This window comes from Heterodontus francisci, chromosome 7 (assembly GCF_036365525.1).
Source record: "Heterodontus francisci isolate sHetFra1 chromosome 7, sHetFra1.hap1, whole genome shotgun sequence".
Classification (NCBI taxonomy): Eukaryota; Metazoa; Chordata; class Chondrichthyes; order Heterodontiformes; family Heterodontidae; genus Heterodontus; species Heterodontus francisci.
The window spans coordinates 82711497-82736490 of NC_090377.1; the positions used below are offsets into that span (position 1 = coordinate 82711497).

At 42.8% G+C, this 24994-nt stretch overlaps 1 protein-coding gene across 4 annotated transcripts in view; it reads right to left on the reverse strand.

Moving 5' to 3' along the window:
* cerkl (ceramide kinase-like) overlaps positions 1 to 24994 on the reverse strand; it is a 244244-nt gene that overhangs the window by 140615 nt on the left and 78635 nt on the right. The window lies entirely within an intron of this gene.

Genomic DNA, 24994 nt, shown 5'->3' on the forward strand with positions numbered 1-24994 from the left:
TCCTCGGTGACTTGTATTGCTCCCAGTTTCAATAGCTGAAACCAAAAATTCTAATTTTGGTGTTTAAATCCCTCCATGGCCTTGCACCTTGTTAACTCTGTGACCTATATCAACCCAACAACACCATCCCGATCTCCCACTCCTTTCATCAGACTCTAACCTCTTGTGCATTCACCATTGCTCCAACATGCTTTCTGCCGTTTGTCTTACTTTCTACAATTCTCTTCCTAAACCCCTCCAACATTAAGACCATTCTAAAATCAATCTCTGTCTTTCCTAATCTTTCTTTGGCACAGCATCTACATTTCACTTACTTCTCTGCAAAGCACCTTGGCAAATTTTGGTGCAGTTTTTAAGTATCATAAAATGTGCTCCGCAGTTCTTACAATTGTCAACTGATATGATTTTCTTCCTTCCATAACATGGCAAAGTGTATCATGTGCCTGGGGTTTAGAGCACTCATCAGGCTATTCTCCAAAAAAAGCTTCAAATTCTTAAAGATAGAGAATGGGCACAACATTTGGCTGGAAGGAAGGAATCTGCTTATAACCCAGTTCCACCAGGACTTCACCCCGTGCAGAATCCCCAGGAAATTCCAGTCTGGGGAAAAGGGCATGTTGAAGACTGAAAGTTTTCTATTTGTCCCAGGCTACTCAATAATTCCTCTACTTTAGTCTCCATTTGGCTGAGCAGTACTTGGTCAACTGAGGTGGGGGGAGCAGGGAGTCAAGAGTTCCTTTCAGGGTCCAGTGAAGTCTCCAGGACAGTACGAAGATGGCGTAAGGGATCAGAGGCATATACCACAAGTTGCAGATTATAACAGATCATGCTTTATTGATTCAGAATTGATAAACCAGTGAGGCCTAAAGCACATCAGCAATAACCAATTTGTCAGTGGGAACTTGCTAAAGCCAAAATCAGTTCATCTCAATACAATAAGGTGTTACCAGGCACTGTGCTGGCACTAGAAACACAGATGCTGAGACAGCTACAATCACATGGGGGATACCATTTGGTACATTTTCATAATTACAACAGCCACAGCTGAGTCATTACTTCCAGATAATGAAAAGAAATCTTGAACATCTCAGGAGACGATAATTAGAGTCTCTTGACTGTAGGTGCGGAAGATGGGGTGAGCAGATACTGTAGTTGTTTCACCTGCAGAAGGATCACTTTAAAAAGTCATTAGAGACACCAGAGAGTTTCTGATCTCCGTTCAACCCATTTGCTCGTGTTTCACTCTTTGGGTAGCCTTGTCAGCATAGCTAGAGTTCTGTCTGACTGTTGAAGCTGAAGGCCCAGTGATGTGTCAGGAAAGCTTCTGAGCTAGAGTTTCCAAATATGGGTTCATAACTCGAAGAACATAGGCACCATCAAGGCTAAATCTCCCAATCCTTCAGCTCTCCTGAAATGCATAGAATTGTCTCATGAAGCTATTGAAACAGTTCTCTTCACTAACTTTCCGTGAGCATTTATTCTAAGTTGGGTGGCGCAGTGGTTAGCACCGCAGCCTCACAGCTCCAGCGACCTGGGTTAGATTCTGGGTACCGCCTGTGCGGAGTTTGCAAGTTCTCCGTGTGTCTGCGTGGGTTTTCGCCGGGTGCTCCGGTTTCCTCCCACAGCCAAAGACTTGCAGGTTGATAGGTAAATTGGCCATTATAAATTGCCCCTAGTATAGGTAGGTGGTAGGAAAATTGAGGGAAGGTGAGGATATGAGAGGGTAATGGGATTAATGTAGGATTAGTATAAATGGGTGGTTGATGGTCGGCACAGACTCGGTGGGCCGAAGGGCATGTTTCAGTGCGGTATCTCTAAATAAAACAAAATAAAATTATACTTTGGGTGACATGTTCCACCCGATTTCTCCTCTTAGAGCGAACTTCTTAATTTTGAACCCCTCATCACAATGAACAATTTAACTGGATCAAATGTCAATTCTCTTCACAATCTTGAAAATCTCAATGAGGTCATCTCAAAATTCATATTTTCCAAAATAACATTGAATTTAACCTTTGAATTATAATTTAAATCCCTGATACCAGAATATTTGTGCTGCTCACCATGATTAGTTGACCCCAACTACACACAGCATTCCAGTTTGATCAAATAGGTAGTACTTTTTAAAATTCATTTTGGAATGTGGGCAAGGCTGGTATTTATTATCCAACCCTAGTTGTCCTGAGAAGGATATGGCGGACCTTCTTTTAGGATGGCTGATAGCCATTTGACTGATTTTTTAGATTACCTTAATGAGCATCTAAGAGTCAACCATATTGGTGCAAGGCTGAGGCTACATATAGGCCAGACTGGGCCATGACAGCAGGTTTCTTTCCCTAAAGGACATAAGAGAATCAGTTGGGTTTTTAACGACCATCGAACAACACCTTGGCCACTTTTACTGATACCAGCTTTATTAGTTTAGAGATACAGCACTGAAACAGGCCCTTCGGCCCACCGAGTCTGTGCCGACCATCAACCACCCATTTATACTAATCCTACACTAATCCCATATTCCTACCACATCCCCACCTGTCCCTATATTTCCCTACCACCTACCTATACTAGGGGCAATTTATAATGGCCAATTTACCTACCAACCTGCAAGTCTTTTGGCTTGTGGGAAGAAACCGGAGCACCCGGAGGAAACCCACGCAGACACAGGGAGAACTTGCAAACTCCACACAGGCAGTGCCCAGAATTGAACCTGGGTCGCTGGAGCTGTGAGGCGGCGGTGCTAACCACAGCGCCACTGTGCCGCCCTTATTATTTCCAGACTTTTAAAACAAAATTCAATTCTCAAATGAGATTTGAACTCACATTCTCTAGGTATTGGTCCGGGTTCTTGGATTGCTAGATCAGTAACATAACCAGTGCATCTTACATGGCATTTTTCTTATCCTTAAGATATCCTAAAATGCTTCACAACTGATGAAATGTAGTCTTGATAGCATATAGTGGTGCGTTCATGAGAACGCAGTGGTCACTAAATCTATTGGTCTCTCCAGTGCCTAACATTTAAAAGAGGTAAGGATCTAGGATCTCTAATCTAGTTAAAAATTGGTGGGGACTGCATTGCATGATGCTAAATCAATCCAAAATCAGATGATGATTGATTTAAACAGACACAAACAGACCACATGTATTTAGCAAACAGCTAACTGAAGCTGTCTGAGGTATTCATTAGCTTTTAGTGCTGTTAACAGCTATGGCAGTCAGACAGTGGAGACTTTGGCCAGCTTCGCTCAACTGCTCCAGCAGCATGAAGAACATTAAAAGGGGTGGACAGCACTCAAAGACACTCAGCTGCTTAGGTAAAATAGTTAACAGCCTCCACTTTAAAGACATGATAAAAACTGACTGAATTGGCCAAAAAGTCCTGCCCACTTAATGGCCCAGAGTTTACGGTAATAGTAATGGTGAGACTATTAGTGTTCAGCATTATTATGTGGTTAAATTGGACAGCAACTTCTGGTGTCCACACAAGTGCAGTTAAAAACGAAAATCCAGAATCTGCTGTCAGAGATACCCTGTCACTCCACAGGACACACTGCTGCAGTCCTGGCTGATAGATTTGGCATTGAAATTACTTCAACGGCGTGAACTTATTGTACTTGCCCACCAGTTCTGCACTAAAAGCAGCTAAAAACGTACAGCTGGTGCATTCAGGATTAAGTGAGTTTTTAACTGTATGATGAGTGCTAATTACTGCTGAACAATCTCTCTGGTCATGAAAAATTAATTTTATATGTGTAAAGTCTCATTCACTCAGATGAAAATTAGTGTTAAGATTCTTTTAAAAATATATTAAAATAAATTTTCTTGCTTTTTAACTTTTTCAGTCTGTCCCTTATCTCTCTCCCCTAATCCCACCTCTCTATTTCCCCCTCTATATTTCTGGACATCATTTAAATCTAATTTATATTTTTTGGTTTAAACTCTGCTTGTCTCAGTGAGGATTCTTTTTTTATTCACTAAAATAAAAGCAAAATACTGCAGATGCTGGAAATTGGAAATAAAAACAAGAAATGCTGGAACCACTCAGCAGGTCTGGCAGCATCTGTGGAAAGAGAAGCAGAGTTAATGTTTCGGGTCAGTGACCCTTCTTCGGAACTGGCAAATATTAGAAATGTCAACGGTTATAAGCAAGTGAGGCGGGGGTGGGGCAAGAGATAACAAAGGAGAAGGTGTAGATTGGACAAGGCCACATAGCTGACCAAAAGGTCATGGAGAAAAGGCAAACAATATGTTAATGGTTTGTTGAAAGACAAATCATTAGTACAGATAGGGTGTTAACGGACTGAAGATTGAACAGCAGCAAATACAAACATGAAAAAAAAACTGTGGTTAAGCAAACTGAAAAAACTAAGATGAAATGAAATAAACATTAAAAAAATTGTAAAAAATGTAAAAAGGAAAAAATAACTAAAAATAAAAGTAAAATGGGGGGCCCGTCATGCTCTGATATTATTGAACTCAATGGTCAGTCCGGCAGGCTGTAGTGTGCCTAATCGGTAAATGAGATGCTGTTCCGAGGACACTACAGCCTGCCGGACTGAACATTGAGTTCAATAATTTCAGAGCGTGACGGGCCCCCCATTTTACTTTTATTTTTAGTTATTTTTTCTTTTTTACATTTTTTACAGTTTTTTTTATATTTATTTCATTTCATCTTAGTTTGTTCAGTTTGCTTACCCACAGTTTTTTTTCATGTTTGTATTTGCTGCTGTTCAATCTTCAGTCCGTTAACACCCTATCTGTACTAATGCTTTGTCTTTCAACACGCCATTAACATATTGTTTGCCTTTGCTCCATGACCTTTTGGTCAGCTATGGGGCCTTGTCCAATCTACGCCTTCTCCTTTGTTATCTCTTGCCCCACCCCCGCCTCACTTGCTTATAACCGTTGACATTTCTAATATTTGCCAGTTCCGAAGAAGGGTCACTGACCCGAAACGTTAACTCTGCTTCTCTTTCCACAGATGCTGCCAGACCTGCTGAGTGGTTCCAGCATTTCTTGTTTTTATTCGTTCAGGGATGTGGGCGTCGCTGGCTAGGCTAGCATTTATTGCCCATCCCTAATTGCCCATGGGTAGGTGATGTGAGCTGCTTTCTTGAACCGCTGCAGTCCTCAGGTGCAGGTATACCAACAGTGCTGTCAGGAAGGGAGTTCCAGGACTTTGAACCAGCGACAGAGAAGGAACTGCTGCCACTGTGCGTCGATGGTGAAGGAAGTGAATGTTGTAGGTGGTGGATGTGGTGCCAATCAAGTGGGCTTCTTGAATATTGTTGGAGCTGCACCCATCCAGGCAAGTGAAGAGTATTCCATCACATTCCTGACTTGTGCCTTGTAGATGGTAGACAGGCATTGGCAGACAGAAGGTGAGTTACTGGCTGCAGAATTCCTAGCCTCTGACCTGCTCTTGTAGCCAAAGCATTAATGTGCCTGTACCAATTCAGTTTCTGGTCAATAGTAACTCCCAGGATTTTGATAGGGGGGATTCAGCAATGGTAATGCCATTGAACATCAAGGGGAGATGGTTAGATTCTCTCTTGTTTGAGATGGTCATTGCCTGGCACTTGTGTGGCGTGAAAGTTACTTGCCACTTATCAGCCCAAGCCAGGATGTTGTCTAGGTATTGTTGCACCTGGACATGGGCTAGTATCTGAGGAGTCGCGAATGGTGCTGAACTTTGTGCAATAATCAGCGAACATCCCCACTTCTGAGCTTATGATGGAGGGAAGGTCATTGATGAAGCGGCTGAAGATGGTTGGGCCTAATACACAACCCTGAGGAATCTTTGCAGTGATGTCCTGGGTCTGAGATGATTGACCTCCAATAACTGCTTTGTGTTAGGCAGGATCCAACCAGCGAACAGTTTTTCCCCGATTTCTATTGACTTCAGTTTTGTTAGGGCTCCTTGATGCGTTTATGTCAAGAGCAGTCACTTTCACCTCAACTCTGGAGCTCAGTTCTTTTGTCTATGTTTGGACGAAGGCTGTAATGAGGCCAGGAGTTGAGTGGCCCTGGCAGAACCCAAATTGAGTGTCAGTGAGCAGATTATTGTTGAGCAAGTGCCGCTCGATAGCACTGTCAACGACCCCTTCTATCATTTTGTTATCGAGAGTAGACTGATAGGGTGGTAATTGGCCGGGTTGGATTTGTCCTGCTTTTTGTGCATAGGACATACCTGGGCAATTTTCCACATTGTTGGGTAGATGCCAGTATTGTAGCTGTACTGGAACAGCTTGGCTAGGGGCGTGGCTAGTTCTCGAGCACAAGTGTTCAGTACTATTGCCAGAATGATGTCAGGGCCCATAGGCTTTGCAGTATCCAGTAACTTCTGCCGTTTGATATCATGTGGAGTGAATCAGATTGGCTGAAGACTGGCATCTGTGATGCTGCTGGGGACCTCAGGAGGAGGTTGACATGGATCATCCACTCGGCACTTCTGGATGAAGATTGATGAAAATTCTACAGCCTTGTCGTTTGCACTTATGTGCTGGGCTCCCCCATCATTGAGGATGGGGATATTTGTGGAGCCTCCTCCTCCTGTTAGCTGTTTAATTGTCCACCACCATTCACAACTGGGTGTGGCACGACTGCAGAGCTTAGATCTGATCCATTGGTCAATCAATCTGAGTGAATAGCTTCGCTGTTCCTCGTCCTGTTCACAGACCCCTTAGAGAAGGCATCATGCGGCATTAGAGGAAATCTTTGCTGAGAAGCCCACAAAAACTCTGTGGGGAGCTATCAGCAAGTTGAACAGCAAACGCTATTCCTTCGCCGCTGAGAGCAAAATTCAGGCAATTGTATTACAACTGTCGCCTTTTAAATGAATTCAATGGTGATGGAAACTGTTAGTGTCATTTAAATAAAAGCAAAATACTGCGGATGCTGGAAATCTGAAACAAAAACAAGAAATGCTGGAATCACTCAGCAGGTCTGGCAGCATCTGTGGAAAGAGAAGCAGAGTTAACGTTTCGGGTCAGTGACCCTTCTTCGGAACTGACAAATATTAGAAAAGTCACAGATTATAAGCAAGTGAGGTGGGGGTGGGGCAAGAGACCTGCTGAGTGATTCCAGCATTTCTTGTTTTTGTTTTGTTAGTGTCATTTGTCTGGTAAAAGTGACTGCCAGGATAAGCATGGACAATGATGCTGTTGTCACTGTTGTAATGCAAGCAAACATGGCAGCCAATTTGAGCACACAGCAGTGTTCTGCAAACACCACTGAGATAAACAATAATCTCTTTTTGTGGGTTAGTTGAGTGATAAATGTTGGCCAGAACACTGGGAGAACTACTCCTCTCTTCTTTGAATAGTGCCATAGGATCTTTCACATCAAGCAGAGAAGTTATGCTGAACATTTATAAAGCTCTAGTTATGCCCCAACGAGAGTACTCCATCCAGTTCTGGTCACCACACTTCAGGGAGGTTGTTTAGAGAGTTTAGTTTAGAGATACAGCACTGAAACAGGCCTTTCGGCCCACCGAGTCTGTGCCAACCATCAACCACCCATTTATACTAATCCTATATTCCTACCACATCCCCACCTGTCCCTATATTTTCCCTACCACCTACCTATACTAGGGGCAATTTATAATGGCCAATTTACCTATCAACCTGCAAGTCTTTGGCATGTGGGAGGAAACCGGAGCACCCGGAGGAAACCCACGCAGACACAGGGTGAACTTGCAAACTCCACATAGGCAGTACTCAGAATTGAACCCGGGTCGCTGGAGCTGTGAGGCTACGGTGCTAACCACTGCGCCACTGATGGTCTTTGAGTGGGTGCAGAAGTGCACCCCTGGTTCCAGGGGTGGGGGATTTTAGTTACAAGTTTAGGTTGGAAAATCTCAGGTTGTTCTCCTTAGATGAGGGGAGATTTAATAGAGGTGTACAAGATTATGACAGGCTTAGATAAGTTAAACAAGGAAAAACTGTTCCCCATTAACTAATGGTACATGGACTAGGGGACAGTGCTTGAAGGTTTTGGGGCAAGAGATGCAGGGGAATATGAGGAAGAACTTTTCTTACGCACCAGCTGGTAATGACCTGGAACTCGTTTCCCACAAGGGTGGTGGAAGCAGAGATAACCAATGACTTCAAAAGGAAACTGGATGGCCACTTGAAGGAAATAAACTTGCAGTGCTATAGGGATCGAGCAGGTGTAGGACTGACTGGATAGCTCCATGGAGAGCCGGCATGGGCTTGATGGGCCGAATGGCCTCATTCTATGCCGTAAATGACTCTGACATCCATCTGAGAGGGCAGACAGGACATCAATTTAATTTCTCATTCAAAAGATGGAATCTTTAACAGTACAGCACTCCCTCAGTACTTCTAAATAACACTGCAACAAAGAACAGTACAGCACAGGAACAGGCCATTCAGCCCTCCAAGCCTGCGCCGATCATGATGCCTGTCTAAACTAAAACCTTCTGCACTTCTGGGTTTGTATCCCTCTATTCCCATCCTATTCATGTATTTGTCAAGATGCCTCTTAAATGTCGCTATCGTACCTGCTTCCACCACCCTCCCCCAGCAGCAAGTTCCAGGCACTCACCACTCTCTGTGTAAAAAACTTGCTTCGCGCATCCCCTCTAAACTTTGCCCCTCACACCTTAAACCTATGCCCCCTAGTAACTGACACTTCCACTCTGGGAAAAAGCTTCTGACTATCCACTCTGTCCATGCCACTCAAAACTTTGTAAACCTCAATCAGGTCACCCCTCCACCTCTGTCGTTCCAGTGATATAATAATATAAATAATAATAAAATATAAATATAATATAATCTACACATAATGTGGAGGGAGATATCCTTCTATGTATAAAATGGGACAGTAAGCTGTGAGGAGGACACAAATAGACTACAAAGGGAGATGGACAAAGACAGAGAGAGATGGCTAGGGACAGACAGTGAACCCTTTTGATTTGTTTTCCATCCCTCCATTAATGCAACCGAGTAGCTATATTGACTCATCTTTTTTATTTCTACTAAGCACCTTGATGACAGTTTCATAAATTTCCCTACTATACCTAGATGTCCTTCCTGTTTACTGCATATTATACCATGGTTCCATTTGACATGGATTACTAACTGTCCTCTTTTGTTTCATTGTTCTATTTTACACTTACCTGCAATGAACTGCATATGCCACCTTGTGGCCCAGCTAAATAAAAAACCTAACTTAAAAATCCACTATCAGAATTCCTCATTTCCCCACCTCCTATTTTGTTACAATCTTAGAGATTTTGCTCATGATATTCCACCCAAGTCATTAAAAGTGTGGTGCATAGTGTGATCGCAAAAAATGAGTGCATCATTAAGGGAGTACTAAAGTTAGGAATTTGGTGCAAGTGGGAATTCTCTGATAAGTATTGCTGAAGCTGAAATTAGTTTATGTTTAGAATTTGACTTTGACTTAGAGCTTTAAAAATTGTAAAAGAAGCTGCAAGCTAGTTGAGCTACACAGTTAACAGAAACTGCCTATCAGCTGAAAAGTAGTTGCCTGAATATGTGTTAATTACTGTGAGCAGGAAGCTGGTTCGCAGTTGTAACTTGGGTGTGAGTCATAAGATCTATACAAGTAAACATATTTTATATCAGACAGAGTGATCCCAGAACTGAGTGCATCGTTAACAGATTGCTGAAGTCGGGAATTTGGTGCAAGTGAGAATTCAGTGTTAAAGGTGCTGCTTTTTTTTTAAACCACCAATTGATTGGAGTGGAAGCTGAGACACAAATGGCTGAATTTTTCCAGGAAGAAGTCCCACTGATCAGGGGGGGAATATTCCAGCAGCAGCGCCTTAGTTGCGGGGGCAGCCTATGCTGCTGGGGGGACCCCTCCATGGGCCATGGAGGGCTCATCAAGGATGGCCTTCCCCAGAAATCTGCTAGGGTCGCCTGGGTTTTCTTGGCAGTCTCCCCACATGACAGCAGCCCCTCCCAACACCAGTAAAATGCCAATCAGGGTGAGAGGTGGCCCTTAATTGGGCAATTAATTGTTCCAATTGGCTACCCAGTTGGCAGCTGTGCCGCTGAGTTCCCGCCACTGGTAATATGCTGTGGCGGCGGGAAGACATTGGACTCCCCTCCCGACGGCTTCACCTGTCATATTACCAGCCTTCCAGCTTGCTTCAAAAGGGCTGGGAAAATCCAGGCCTAAGTACTTAGTACAAGTTAGTGTAAAGAAACAAAACTTACAACAGACTCAAAAAAGACAAATAATATAATTAATTTAAACTAAGGTATGGCAGAACAGGTTGTGTTTCTGGACTGCAGTATGTGGGAGTTTGTGGACAGTGAGACTGTCCCAAGCAAACACATCTGCGGTAGATGCCTCCATCTAAAATCTCGCTGGCTCAGAGTCATTGAGCTGGAGTGTGAGTTGGAGATGCATAAGGGATGGCAGCAGTACCTGGATAGTTTGCTCCAGACTTCAGTCACATCTCGTAAAGAGGTAAAGGTTCAGAATGGGGTTGGCATGACTGACAGTGTACAGAGTCAGAGGAAACCTGGTAAGATAAAGAATAAGGAACTACAGAAATTGAACCTATTCAACAAGTATAATGTGCTTGCTATCTGTGAGAGTAAGGACAAATAAAGACGGTTAGAATGATAGCCAGAATGCAGGCCTTGGCAGCTTGGAGCAGAACGATATCCAAAGGAAGGAGGAGGGGAAGCCTAATGTGGCAGTTTTAAGGGGATCAATAATTAGGGGATCAGAGTGCATCCTTTGTAAGCAGGATCAAGAGTCCCACATGGTTTGTTGCCTACCTCGTGCCAGGGTAAGGGACATGTCAAACTGGTTTGAAAGGATATTGGAGGGGGTTGGGGGCGGGGGCGGGTGGCGCGAAGATCTAGTCATTGTGGTCCATGTTGGGACCAACAATACAGAAAAGAGTAGGCAAAAGATCCTGTTTGGACAGTACCAGGAGCTAAATTAAAGAACCGGACCTCAAGGATTATAATCTGTGGATGCAAATTTGCACAGGGATAAACAGATTAGGGAGGAGAAGACATGGCTGGAGGAGTGGTGTGGGAAAAAGGGTTTCCATTTCATGGGACACTGGCACATGTACTGGGGCAAGAAGTAACTGTACTGTGGGGACAGACTCCATCTGAATCAGCTGGGACCACGTTCCTAGTAGAAAGGATAGATAGGGCAGCGACAAGGAATTTAATGAGGGGGTGGGGTGACGGGGAGGACTCAGATGGAAAGGGTAGTATGGATAATAGTTTAAAAACAAACAGAAGGGAAGAGAGTACAGTAACAGTCAGAAATTGCGCTTTAAGCACTACAGGTAAAGGGAAAATTAAAAGGTGCAAAGTAATTAAAGCAGGAGAGAGAAATAGGAAAGCTGTGGGCTAAACATTAGAGTGAAAGGGCAGGTTAGGGTGTGTAGGCCAAATAAGTGTTCTTTGTACAACCCATGGAGTATAAAGAACAAACTGAATGAATTGCAGGTGCAAATTCAACTTGGAGGGTATGATACGGTAGCCATTACAGACAGCAAGACAGCCATTACTGGGAATTAAATATACCAGGTTATAAGGTCGATGGCAGGGTTGTCCAACCTTTTCGGATTGGGGGGAGCGCCACATTACAATTTTTGTCTTACGGGGGGGGGGGGCGGGTGGGGGGTGCTGCTGAGAATTTTGGAAGGATAAAGGCATTACAATTTATCTCAGTATTAATCAAAACAACAACCAATGTACATTTTTGTGAAGGTGATTTAAATGAGAAGAATAATTTATTGACTTACTTTCTCTCAAGTTGGACACTGATTTAGTGCGAAACAGGGCATTTCTTTGCTTGCACAAGTAGCTTTGAAGTGGCAGTTTGTATAAGTGCTGAGATTAACAAGCATGTAACAAAGCTGGTGTAAGTTTTCTTGGGGGATTGAAACTTTCACCTGCATTGGGATAAACAGACGAGCACACGTCAGAAAGGTAGTGAACTTCTTATGCATTTCCGGGATGGTTTACTGCAACAGTACGTCCTAGAACCAATGAGGGGGCAGGCTACATTAAATTTGTAATGAGTAATGAGTCAGATTTAGTTAAGAGTTCAATGATGCATGAACATTTATCTAAATAGTGATCATAATATAGTAGAGTTCAACATAGAATTTCAAAGGGAGGAACATGAAACAGTTAAGAATCTAGATTTAGGTAAGGCTGATTTCAATGGGATGAGACAGAGACCGTCTCTAGTAATAAAAACAGTGCAGGAAATACTCAGCAGGTCTGGCAGCATCTGTGGAGAGAGAAACAGAGTTAACATTTGAGGTCTGTGACCTTTCATCAGAACTGGCAAAAGTTAGAAATGTAATAAGCTTTGAGCAAGTGAAAGGGGGAGAGGGGGAAGAAGACAAAAGGGAAGGCGTTTGATAGGGCGGAGGGTAGAAGTGCTTAAATGACAAAGATGTCACAGAATAAAAGGCAAAGGGAGTGCTAATAGTAGTAAAATAAAAAGCATGTGTCCAAAGAGAGTGGTAATGGCTGAATAACGAACAGCTCTGTCCAAAAGCAAAAACATGAAAAAACAAGTTTAAGACAGGCACATGGCTAAAACAAAGTAAAAATTTTTAAAAATAGAATTTTAAAAAATGGCAGTCATGCTCTGAAATTGTTGAACTCAATGTTGAGTCCAGAAGGCTGCAGCGTGCCTAATCGGAAGATGAGGTGCTGTTCCTCAAGCTAGCGTGAGCTTCACTGGAACACAAGCAGGCCAAGGACAGAAATGTGGGTGAGAGAGCAGGGTGCGGAATTAAAATGGCAAGTGACCGGAAGCTTCGGGTCATGCTTGTAGCTGAGTGCAGGTGTTCCACAAAGCGGTCGCCCAATCTGCATTTGGTCTCCCTATGTAGAGGATAGTTCATTGTGAGCAGCAAATACTGTATTGACCTGAAACATCAACTTTGTTTCTCTCTCCAAAGATGCTGGTGACCTGCTGAGTATTTCCAGCATTTTCTGTTTTTATTTCAAATATCCAGCATCCACAGCATTCTACTTTTATTTTACTATCTATGGTAAGTTGGGAAAATCTGTTAATGGGTAAAATGACAGAAGATCACTGAGAGGTGTTCAAAAAGAAGTTAATGTGATACGGGGCAGTTTATACTCCTAAAGGGCAAGAATTCTACTTGCCAAAAATACAGCCATGGACACCTAAAGAGGTAAGAGACAATATAAAACTAAAATAAAGCATGCAAAAATGCAAAACAAAGCACAGATCCTAATGAATGGGAAAGATACAAAGAGCAGCAAAGGGTCACAAAGCATATAGTAAGAGCTACAAAAAGTGAACATGAAAGGAAACTTGGAAGGGATATCAAAATCAGCAAAACTTTTACAATTACATTAAGAAAAAGAGGGTGGTTGGAAGCAATGTGGACGCCTTGAAAAGTAATAACAGTGATGTCATCAATGTAAATAAGGAAATGGAGGACATGCTGAAAAAGAACTTTGTTTCAATATTTACAGTAGAGGAAGAGGTTAGCATGCCAGACATCCCAGGGAAACTATTACTGCATCAGAGACAGGGACTCAACAAAATTAATGTAAGCAAGATAACAGTAATGGAGAAATTAATGATACCAAAGAGTGACAAATCCCCAGGACCAGATGGTTTCCATCCCAGAGTTTGAAAAGAAGTAGGTGGGAACATTGTGGATGCCTTACTTATAATCTGCCAAAGTTCTCTCGATTTGGGAATTAGACTGGAAAGCTGCACACGTCGCTCAGCTATTTTAGAAAGGTGACAGGGAAACCAGGGAATAATAGACCAGTTATCCTGACATCTGTTGTCGGGAAATCACTAGAGTCTATAATTAAGATAAGGGTGACCAAACATCTTGAAATTTTTCAACTGATCAGAGAGAACGAGCATGGATTTGTAAATGGTAGGTTATGCCTAACGAATCTGAATGAATTTTTTGAAGGTGATTAAAGTAGTGGACAGGTGAATATCTATGGATGTTATTTATATGGACTTCCAGAAGGCATTCCAGAATTCCTTCATAAGAGACTGTTCGCTAATGTTGAAGCTCATGGAATTGAAGGAAAATTATAAACCTGGTTAGGAAATTGGCTGAGCGGAACTGAACAGAGAGTTGGGATAATGGACAGGTACTGTATTTGGCAAGATGTAACTAATGGTGTTCCACAAGGGTCTGTGTTAGGGCCTCAACTATTGACTGTATTCATTAATGACTTAGATGATGGGACAGAAAGCCACACATTCAAATTTGCCGATGACACCAAAACAGGCAACATTGCAAACAGTAGATGGAATCATAAAATTACAAAGATATACTGATAGATTAAGTGAATGGGTAAAACTGTGGCAAATGAATTTCACTGTGGGAAAATGTGTGGTCATCTGCTTTGTATCTAAAAAGATAGAACAGGGTACTTTCTAAATGGTGAAAAGCTAGAAACAGTGGAGATCTAAAGAGATTGGGGGCTCAGGTATACAGATCATGAAAATGTCATGAACAAGTACAGAAAATAATCAAAAAGGTTAATGGAATGCTAGTCTTTATATCCAGAGGAATAGAATTCAAGAGGCTGAAGTCATGCTTCAGTTATACAAGGCCTTGGGCAGAGCACACCTGGAGTATTGTTAGCAGTTCTTAGGAAGGATATATTGGCCTTGGAGGGAATGCAACATAGATTTATCAGATTGATACCTGGACTCCAATAGTTAAGTTACAAGGAGCCATTATAGAAACTAGTGGAATTTAAAAAGCTAAGAGGTGATTGAAGTTTTCAAGATATAACAGGGAACAGATAGGGTAGATTAGGAGTAACTATTTCTACCAGTTCGGGAGTCTAGGACTAGAAAGCATAGTCTAAAAATTAGAGCCGTACCTTTCAGGAGTGAAATTAGGAAAAACTTCTTCACGCAGAGGATGGTATAAATTTGGAACCCTCTTCTGCAAATGGTAATTCATGTGAGATTAATTGCTAATTTTAAAAATGAGATTGATAGATTTTTGTGAGCCAAAAGTATCAAGGGATATAAAGCAAATGTGGGTATATGGAGTTAGGTCGCAGATCAGCTATGATCTCACTGAATAGCAGAATGGGCTTGAGGGGCTAAATGGCCTACTCCTGTTCCTATAATATATCAAAAATACTTAATGCTTCCAAGTTAAGAACAGGGTGCCCTGTTCATAACTTCTTTCCATTCATAGTTGACCTCTGTTCCCCATTTCTAAGTCAATTTTCTTTACAGCTTTTCTCTAAGCTCTAGATCATGAAAATGCTCTCAGCATGCTCACATCTTCGTAAAATAAATCTACATATTAAAATTCTTGAATCTTTCCACTTATCACGTGTTATGTCAAAATTTTGTAACAGCTGTTACTATGGGCTAACATGCACAGCAATACTCAAAGAGCAAAAAAATTATGTTTTTCTTAAAAAGGGTCACTGGAAGGACACTTTGGATTTTTTTTTTAAAAAACACTTACTAGAAGAGACAATGAAGGCTAAATAAACATAAGGAGCCTTGATGGCTATTGGAGTTGTTTACAGAGAAGTCACATGTCTAGGTTTATAGTGGTCAGGAGTTTTGGGCTTTCTGACTTGGGGCGTGGACTGTTTTGAATGTCAGTTGGGGTGTTAGCCTGCTAAGAGAGAGAAGCCACCAGCTCATCCTTTTCCACCTCTTTGAGAAACCCTGAGAATCTAGTGTGATAGCTGAAACCACTGATGGAGTGATTCTCCAGAAACACCTACCAGACTAATCCTCGAAGTCGCCTGAAAAGAACTGCTCTAGAAAGATCCCAGTGACAGCCATCTCAGTGTACCTGGACGCCCGGCCAAAGGGCCATGTGCGAACATTCCACTTCTTATGCTTTTTCTTCAAGAATTAACAAGTATTTGGCCAAAGTTTTGTTTTGTCTTTTTTGTAAAGTGCTCTCTGCAGAGGAAGCTTCTTTACTTTTTCTTTGTTATAGGTTATTTTTGAGGGGTATATATTTAAACTAACACCTGTGTATTAATAAGCTTTGCATCTTTTTTGAATAATTCTTGTTTTATAATAAATTAGTAATTTTGTTGTTTATTAAAGAAACTTGGTTGGTAGATTTTATTCTGAAACTAAAATAGATCAAGTATATAATTGGCCATATTGGTAATTGGGTAAAACATTTAAATATATGTTGTGACCAGTGGAGAAGTGGAACTAGTGAAAGACAGTGCATTCCTCCAGCCTCAGTCGTAACAATTAACAACTAGCATTTATATAGCACCTTAATGCAGTAAACCATCCTAAAGCATTTCACAGGAATGTTATCAAACAAAATTTGACACCAAGCCACATAAGGATATATTAGGACAGATGTTTAATAGTTTGGTCAAAAAGATAAATTTTAAGGAGTGTACAAGAGGCCAGAATTGGATGAGTGCAGAGATTTTAGAAGGTTGCAGGGCTGGCACAGATTATGGAGATAGGGAGAGGTGTGGTAATGACGGCAGCTGAAAACATGGATCAGAATTTTACAATCAAGACGGTTCCGGATCGGAAGTCAACCTAGGTCAATGAGCACAGGGGTGCTGTGAGAATGAAACTACGTGCAAGTTAGGATACGGACAGCAGAGTTTTGGATAAATTCAACTTTATGGAACTTGGAAGATGGGAGACCAACCAAAGAGAGCACTGGAATAGTCAAATCTAGAGGTAACAAAGGCATAGATGAGAGTTTCAGCAGCAAAACAGCTGAGTAGGGGCAGAATTGGGCTATATTATGGCTATTATCGGAAGTTTATCTAAGGGTTAAATAGCAGTGGCGACCTCTGAGTACTAGGTGTTGTGCTACATGCACAATTATGGCTTCTTGCACATCCCCAATTTTAACTGATCTATCACTGGCCGCTGTGCTTTCAGTTGCTTGGGCCCTAGGCTCTGAAATTCCCTCCCTAAACCTCTCAGCCTCTCTACCTTTCTGTCCTCCTTTAAGGCAGCCCATAAAATCTACATCTTTTTCCAAGCTATTGGTTGCCTGCATCTGTGCTATATGCTCTCCCTGCCTCCAAGTTGATCAGGTCTCTGACCCGATCTGCACCTTATCCAATTTAGGATCTGCGACCTTCCCTTGCTTCTGGCCCTGCATGAAAACATTAAAAATAAATTTACTGGCCCTTCAGTCTCTATTCCCAACTCTCCTCACCTTCCACTCTACCTTTATTCTTGTCTTGGTCTTCCTCTTTCTTCAGCCCTCACAGGCATTTTATTTGGCAGCTTCAGTGCCATTTAATGGCTGTTTAGATCAGATTCCAAACATTGGCTCCATCTGCCAATCTATCTTTGTCTTCACCCTGCTCCTACACAATCTTGCACTAACTTGAGTCATAGCAATCATTTTCTTTGGCAGCCCCAACCCCTCTAGGTCCAGCTCCCATTTAAATAAATCTTGCTTGGCCATTTAAGCTTGTCTCACAGCTTTGCTACACAGCTCCCCTGCTCTTGGCCTTGCTAATCCAGATGATGTAAACATTTTTTTTTAATGAGAATACTTTCATTTTTGATACCACCATTGGCCCTTGGAAAGTGCAACTCAGATGATTTAATGTAAAAACCTGTGCATAACATCAAGCACAAGAACCATGTCAGTGTTTTTTGGACTCCCTACGACCATTGCTACTTTCAACATATATTAGAAGTAACTTATATGTTGGCTTTGTGCTATTAATTATTTTGTAATTGTCCAGAAATAATTTACTATACTGTATCACATTTTCTAATATTGAATGATCAGACAAAATAAATAATTGGTAAAAAATTTGCTATTTCTTGTACCTCTTAACCTCCATTCTCCCCATTAACATAGTCAATATGTACTGAGTGTTGAAATTTGGTTGGAGCAAAGCCACATACTGTAAACAATGTATATTAAAGCAATGAAAAGTGAGGTGCTGCTCAATGTGATTAATTGCAGATCACTAAATAATGACAGAATCCAAAATTACATAAAATTGCATTACTGTCCACCTCTCCAGTTAACCATAAGTAAGCAGTCTTCAGTGTTATCTATATTGTACTTATCAAATTAACAATACTAAGAAAACTGTTGTATACATAGTTGACCTTCGAACCTTACATTACTTTTCAAGTTAGTTATACCCTTCCAATATACTGAAATTAGCATGCACTTCCTGTAAGCGTCAGTTACTTGCAGTAACTCTTTCTTTGTCACTTGCTTGATAACTTCCTCATTGTTATGAAACAGCATATTCTCTGACTTACCATGAGGAATGCCATGACAGATGATAGTAGCTTTTTAAAATTGAAAGTGAATAAATAATTGAAAAATACATTTTTCAGTAAGGTTTGTCAAAAGGCCATTTTTCAAGCTGTGCTTGTTACTTATTTTTATTAAAGGACAAAGTTGAAATTATCTTTTTACTCAGCACATCTGCAGACAGCTTATCCATTAGAAAGTACAATATGACTGATTACTTATCTTTTTCATAAAACCAGATTAAATTAATTTATGCTGTTCACATAAGGAGATCAACTAGTTCAGTCTTTGTCAATGTATTTAAATATTAGCATACCCTTTTATTCTTTCTTTCTTTCTTCTTTTGGGCCTCCTTATCTCGAGAGACAATGGATACGCGCCTGGAGGTGGTCAGTGGTTTGTGAAGCAGCGCCTGGAGTGGCTATAAAGGCCAATTCTGGAGTGACAGGCTCTTCCACAGGTGCTGCAGAGAAATTTGTTTGTCGGGGCTGTTGCACAGTTGGCTCTCCCCTTGCGCCTCTGTCTTTTTTCCTGCCAACTACTAAGTCTCTTCGATTCGCCACAATTTAGCCCTGTCTTTATGGCTGCCCGCCAGCTCTGGCGAATGCTGGCAACTGACTCCCACGACTTGTGATCAATGTCACAGGATTTCATGTCGCGTTTGCAGACGTCTTTATAGCGGAGACATGGACGGCCGGTGGGTCTGATACCAGTGGCGAGCTCGCTGTACAATGTGTCTTTGGGGATCCTGCCATCTTCCATGCGGCTCACATGGCCAAGCCATCTCAAGCGCCGCTGACTCAGTAGTGTGTATAAGCTGGGGGTGTTGGCCGCTTCAAGGACTTCTGTGTTGGAGATATAGTCCTGCCACCTGATGCCAAGTATTCTCCGAAGGCAGCGAAGATGGAATGAATTGAGACGTCGCTCTTGGCTAGCATACGTTGTCCAGGCCTCGCTGCCGTAGAGCAAGGTACTGAGGACACAGGCCTGATACACTCAGACTTTTGTGAAGTCAGCAGAAAATTTCACATCCTCCTTTACTACAAACAATTATGCACCTGGTTCTAATAACTCTGCTCTTCGCTACAACCACATACTCTGCTTTCCTATCTACCATACCGTGGCGCGAGATACTCCTCCTGGAACCCTGTTCGCTAAGTCAGTCCTCCCTGCCAACCCACGACCTGATGCACTTCTCATTGTCATTTCCACTCTTATATAACACTGTTGGTTCCTTCCAGGAATTTTGCCACATCAAGAGTTCTTGCCTGGCACACAGAATAGAACTTGATCAGTGTTTCCAGTCCAACAAGGAAGGAAGCAGTGCTGGATCTAGTTCTGGGAAATGAAGTGGGACAAGTGAACCATGTTTCAGTGGGAACGTATTTGAGGACAGTAATTATAATATCATCAGGTTTAGAGCAGTTACAGAAAAGGACAAACAAGTATAAAGATACTTAACTGGAAGAGGGCTAACTTCAGTGAATTGAAAAGGGAGCTGGATCTGGTAGGCTGGAATCAAAAATTGGTACACAAAAAAGATATTGAACAGTAGGAAGCCTTCAAAAGAGGAGGTTTGTTCGTGTACAGAGTCAACATAATCCCATTAAGAGGAAAGGAAGGGCAACCAAAGCTAGAGCTCCTTGCATGACAAAAGATATAAAGGTTAAATGAGACAGAAAAAGGAGGCTTATGACAAATGTAAGGTTCATAATACAGCAGAAAATGAAGTTTACCATAGAAGGTACAGAGGAGATCTAAAGAAGAAAATCAGATGGACAAAGGGAGTATGAGAATAGATCAGCAGCTAACATAAAAGGGAATCCAAAAATCTTTTATAAACACATATAAATATTAAGTGGGTAATCAAAGGAAAGGTTGTCAATTAGGGATCAAAAAGGAGATATTCTTGTGGAGAAAGAGGGTATTACTGAGGTACTAAATGAGTACTTAGCATCTGACTTCACCAGACAAGAAGATGCTGCCAATGTAGCAGAAAGGGAGGAGGCAATAGTGATATTGGATATAAGAAAAGATAAAGAACAGCTACTTAAAAGATTGGCAGTCCTAAAAATAGAAAAGTCACCCAGTCCAGATGGGATGCACTTTAGGTTACTGAGGAAAATAAGGGTGGAAATTGCAGAGGCTCTGACCACAATCTTCCAATCATCCTTGTATATGGAGGGAATGTCAGCAGACAAGTGGACTGCAAATGTCATACTATTTTAAAAAAGGGGAAGGAATAAATGTGCCAACTGCAGGCCAATCAACCTATCAGTGGTGGGGAAACATTTAGAAACAATAACCTGGGACAAAATTAATTGGCACTTGGAAAAATACTGGCTAATAAGTAGAAGTCAGCATAGATTTGTTACAGGCAAAATTATGTTTGACTGACTTGATCGAGTTCTTTGATGATTTAATGGAGAGGGTTGATGAGGGTAGTGCAGTTGATGCTGTGTCAATGGACTTTCAAAAGGCATTTGACAAAGTACAACATAATAGACTCGAAAGCAAAATTAAAACCCATGGGATTAAAGGGACAGTTGTGATATGGATACAAAATTGGCCGAGGGATAGGAAGCAACTAATAGTGGTTGTTTATCAGGCTGGAGGAAGTATAGAGTGGTGTTCCCCCGGGGTAGGGATTAGTTTTACTGTTCTTTTTGATACATATTAATGATCCAGACTTGGGTATAGAGGGAATAATTTCAAAGTTTGCAGATGACATAAAACTCAAATATAGTAAACAATGAGGAGCACAGTAACAAACTTCAGGAGGGCATAGACAGACTGGTGAAATGGGCAGATGCATGGCAGATGAAATTTAATGCACAGAATTGTGAAATGATACATTTTGCGAGGAAAAATGAGGACCGGCAATATGAACTAAATAGTACGATTTTAAAAGGGTGCAGGAGACCTAGGAGTCTATGCACACACACAAACCTTTGAAGGTGGCAGGTCAAGTTGAGAAGGCTGTTAAAAGAGTACATGCAATCCTTAGTTTATACTAAACTTTTTTAAAACACTGGTTAGGCCTCAGCTGGCGTACTGTGTTCAATTCTGGCGACTACACTTTGGCAAGGATGGTGCAGCCTTAGAGATGGCATGGAAGAGATTTATAAGATTGGTACCAGAGATGAGGGACTTCAGTTACGTGGAAACAAGGGGAGGCGGTGGCGTAGTGGTATTGTCACTGGACTAGTAACCCAGAGACCCAGGGTACTGATCTGGGGACATGGGTTCAAATCCCACCACAGCAGAAGATGGAATTTGAATTCAATTAATAAATCTGGAATTAAAAGCTAGTCTAATGATGGCCATGAAACCATTGTCGATTGTTGTAAAAACCCATCTGGCTCATTAATGTCATTTAGGGAAGGTAATCTGCTGTCCCTAACTGGTCTGGCCTACATGTGACTCCCGACCCACAGCAATGTGGTTGACTCTTACATGCCCTCTGAAATGGCCTAGCAAGCCACTCAGTTGTATCTAACTGCTACGAAGTCAATAAAAAGGAATGAAACCGGATGAACCACCTGGCATCGACCTAGGCACCGGAAACGACAATGGCAAACCCAGCCCTGTCGACCTTGCAAAGTCCTCCTTACTAACATCTGGGGGCTTGTGCCGAAGTTGGAAGAGCTGTCCCACAGACTAGTCAAGCAACATAGTCATACTCACGGAATCAAACCAAACAGACAACGTCCCAGACTCTGCAATCACCATCCCTGGGTATGTCCTCTCCCACCGGCAGTACAGACCCAGCAGAGGTGGTGGCACAGTGGTATACAGTAGAGAGGGAGTTGCCCTGAGAGTCCTCAACATCGACTCTGGATCCCATGAAGTCTCATGGCATCAGGTCAAACATGGACAAGGAAACCTCCTGCTGATTACCACCTACCGCGCTCCCTCAGCTGATAAATCAATACTCCTCCATGTTGAACAGCACTTGGAGGAAGCACTGAGGGTGGAAAGGGCACAGAATGTACTCTGGGTGGGAGACTTCAATGTCCATCACCAAGAGTAGCTCGGCAGCACCACTACTGACTGAGCTGGCCGAGTCGTAAAGGACATATCTGCCAGACTGGGTATGCGGCAGGGGGTAAGGGAACCAACAAGAGGGGAAAACATACTTGACCTCGTCCTCACCAATCTGCCTGCCGCAGCTGCATTGGTCCATGACAGTATTGGTAGGAGTGACCACCGCACAGTCGTTGTGGAGATGCAGTTCCGCCTTCACATTGAGGATACCCTCCTTCGTGTTGTGTGGCACTATCACCATGCTAAATGGAATAGATTTCGAACAGACCTAGCAATGCAAAACTGGGCATCCATGAGGCGCTGTGGACCATCAGCAGCAGCAGAATTGCACTCAACCACAATCTGTAACATGGCCCCCCACTCTACCATTACCATCAAGCCAGGAGACCAACCCTGGTTCAAATGAAGAGTGCAGGATGGCATGCCAGGAGCAGCACCAGGCATACCTCAAAATGAGGTGTCAACCTGTTGAAGCAACAACACAGGACTATCTGTGTGCCAAACTGCGTAGGCAGCAAGCGATAGACAGAGCTAAGCGATCTCATAACCAACGGATCATATCTAAGCTCTGCAGTCCTGCCACATCCAGCCGTGAATAGTGGTGGACAGTTAAACAACTAACTGGAGGAGGTGGCTCCACAAATATCCCCATCCTCAATGATGGGGGAGCACAGCACCTCAGTGCCAAAGATAAGGCTGAAGCATTTGCAACAATCTTCAGCCAGAAGTGCCGAGTTGATGATCCATCTCGGCCCCCTCCTGAAGTCCTCAGCATCACAGATGCCAGACTTCAGCCAATTCGATTCACTCCGCGTGATATCAAAAAATGACTGAAAGCACTGGATACTGCAAAGGCTATGGGCCCTGACAATATTCTGGCAATAGTACTGAATGCCTGTGCTCCAGAACTTGCCATGCCCCTAGCCAAGCTGTTCCAGCACAGCTACAGCACTGCAATCAACCCTGCAATGTGGAAAATTGCCCAGGTATGTCCTGTACACAAAAAGCAGGACAAGTCCAACCCGGCCAATTACCGCCCCATCAGCCTACTCTCAATCATCAGTAAAGTGATGGAAGGTATCATCAACAGTGCCATCAAGCGGCACTTGCTTAGCAATAACCTGCTCAGTGACGCTCAGTTTGGGTTCCGCCAGGGCCACTCAGCTCCTGACCTCATTACAGCCTTGGTTCAAACAAGGACAAAAGAGCTGAACTCAAGAGGTGAGGTGAGAGTGACTGCCCTTGACATCAAGGCAGCATTTGACCGAGTATGGCATCAAGGAGCCCTAGCAAAACTAAGGTTAATGGGAATCAGGGGGAAAGCCCTCCGCTGGTTGGAGTCATACCTAGCACAAAGGAAGATGGTTGCGGTTGTCGGAGGTCAATCATCTGAGCTCCAGGACATCACTGTAGGAGTTCCTCAAGGTAGTGTCCTAGGCCCAACCATCTTCAGCTGCTTCATCAATGACCTTCCTTCAATCATAAAGTCAGAAGTGGGGATGTTCGCTGATGATTGCACAATGTTCAGCACCCTTCGTGACTCCTCAGATACTGAAGCAGTCAGTGTGAAATGCAGCAAGACCTGGACAATATTCAGGCTTGGGCTGATAAGTGGCAAGTAACATTCACGCCACACAAGTGTCAGGCAATGACCATCTCCAACAAGAGAGAATCTCACCATCTCCCTTGGACATTCAATGGCATTAGCATCGCTGAATCCCCCACTATCAACATCCTAGGGGCTACCATTGACCAGAAACTGAATTGGAGTAGCCATATTAATGCCGTGGCTACAAGAGCAGGTCAGAGGCTAGGAATCCTGCGGCGAGTAACTCACCGCCTGACTCCCCAAAGCCTGTCCACCATCTACAAGGAACAAGTCAGTGTTGGAATACCCTCCACTTGCCTGGATGGGTGCAGCTCCAACAACACTCAAGAAGCTCGACACCATCCAGGACAAAGCAGCCCGCTTGTTTGGCACCCCATCTACAAACATTCACCCCCTCCACCACTGACGCACAGTGGCAGCAGTGTGTACCATCTGCAAGATGCACTGTTGCAATACACCAAGGCTCCTTAGACAGCACCTTCCAAACCCATGACCTCTACCAACTAGGAGGACAAGGGCAGCAAATGCATGGGGACACCATCACCTGCAAGTTCCCCTCCAAGTCACACACCATCCTGATTTGGAACTATATCGCCGTTCCTTCACTGTTGCTGGGTTAAAATCCTGGAACTCCCTTCCTAACAGACTGTGGGTGTACCTACCCCACATGGACTGCAGCAGTTCAAGAAGGCAGCTCACCACCATCTTCTCAAGGGCAATTAGGGATGGGCAATAAATGCTGGCCTGGCCAGCGAAGCCCACATCCCATGAATGAATAAAAAAAACAAACATGAAGAAGCTGGGGTTGTTCTCCTTAGGACAGATAAGGTTAAGAAAAGAGTTGATAGATGTATAAACCAAAACGGTTTTGATGGAGTAAATAAGGAGAAAGTGTTTCCATTGGCAGAAGGGTCAATAACCAGAGAACAGAGATTTAAGGTGATTGGCAAAAGAACCAGAGACGCCATGAGGAAACTTCTTTTGCACAGGGAGTTCTTGTGATCTGGAGTGCACTGCCTGAAATTCAATAGTAACATCCAAAAGAGAGTTGGATAAATACTTCAAGGGAAAGAAAT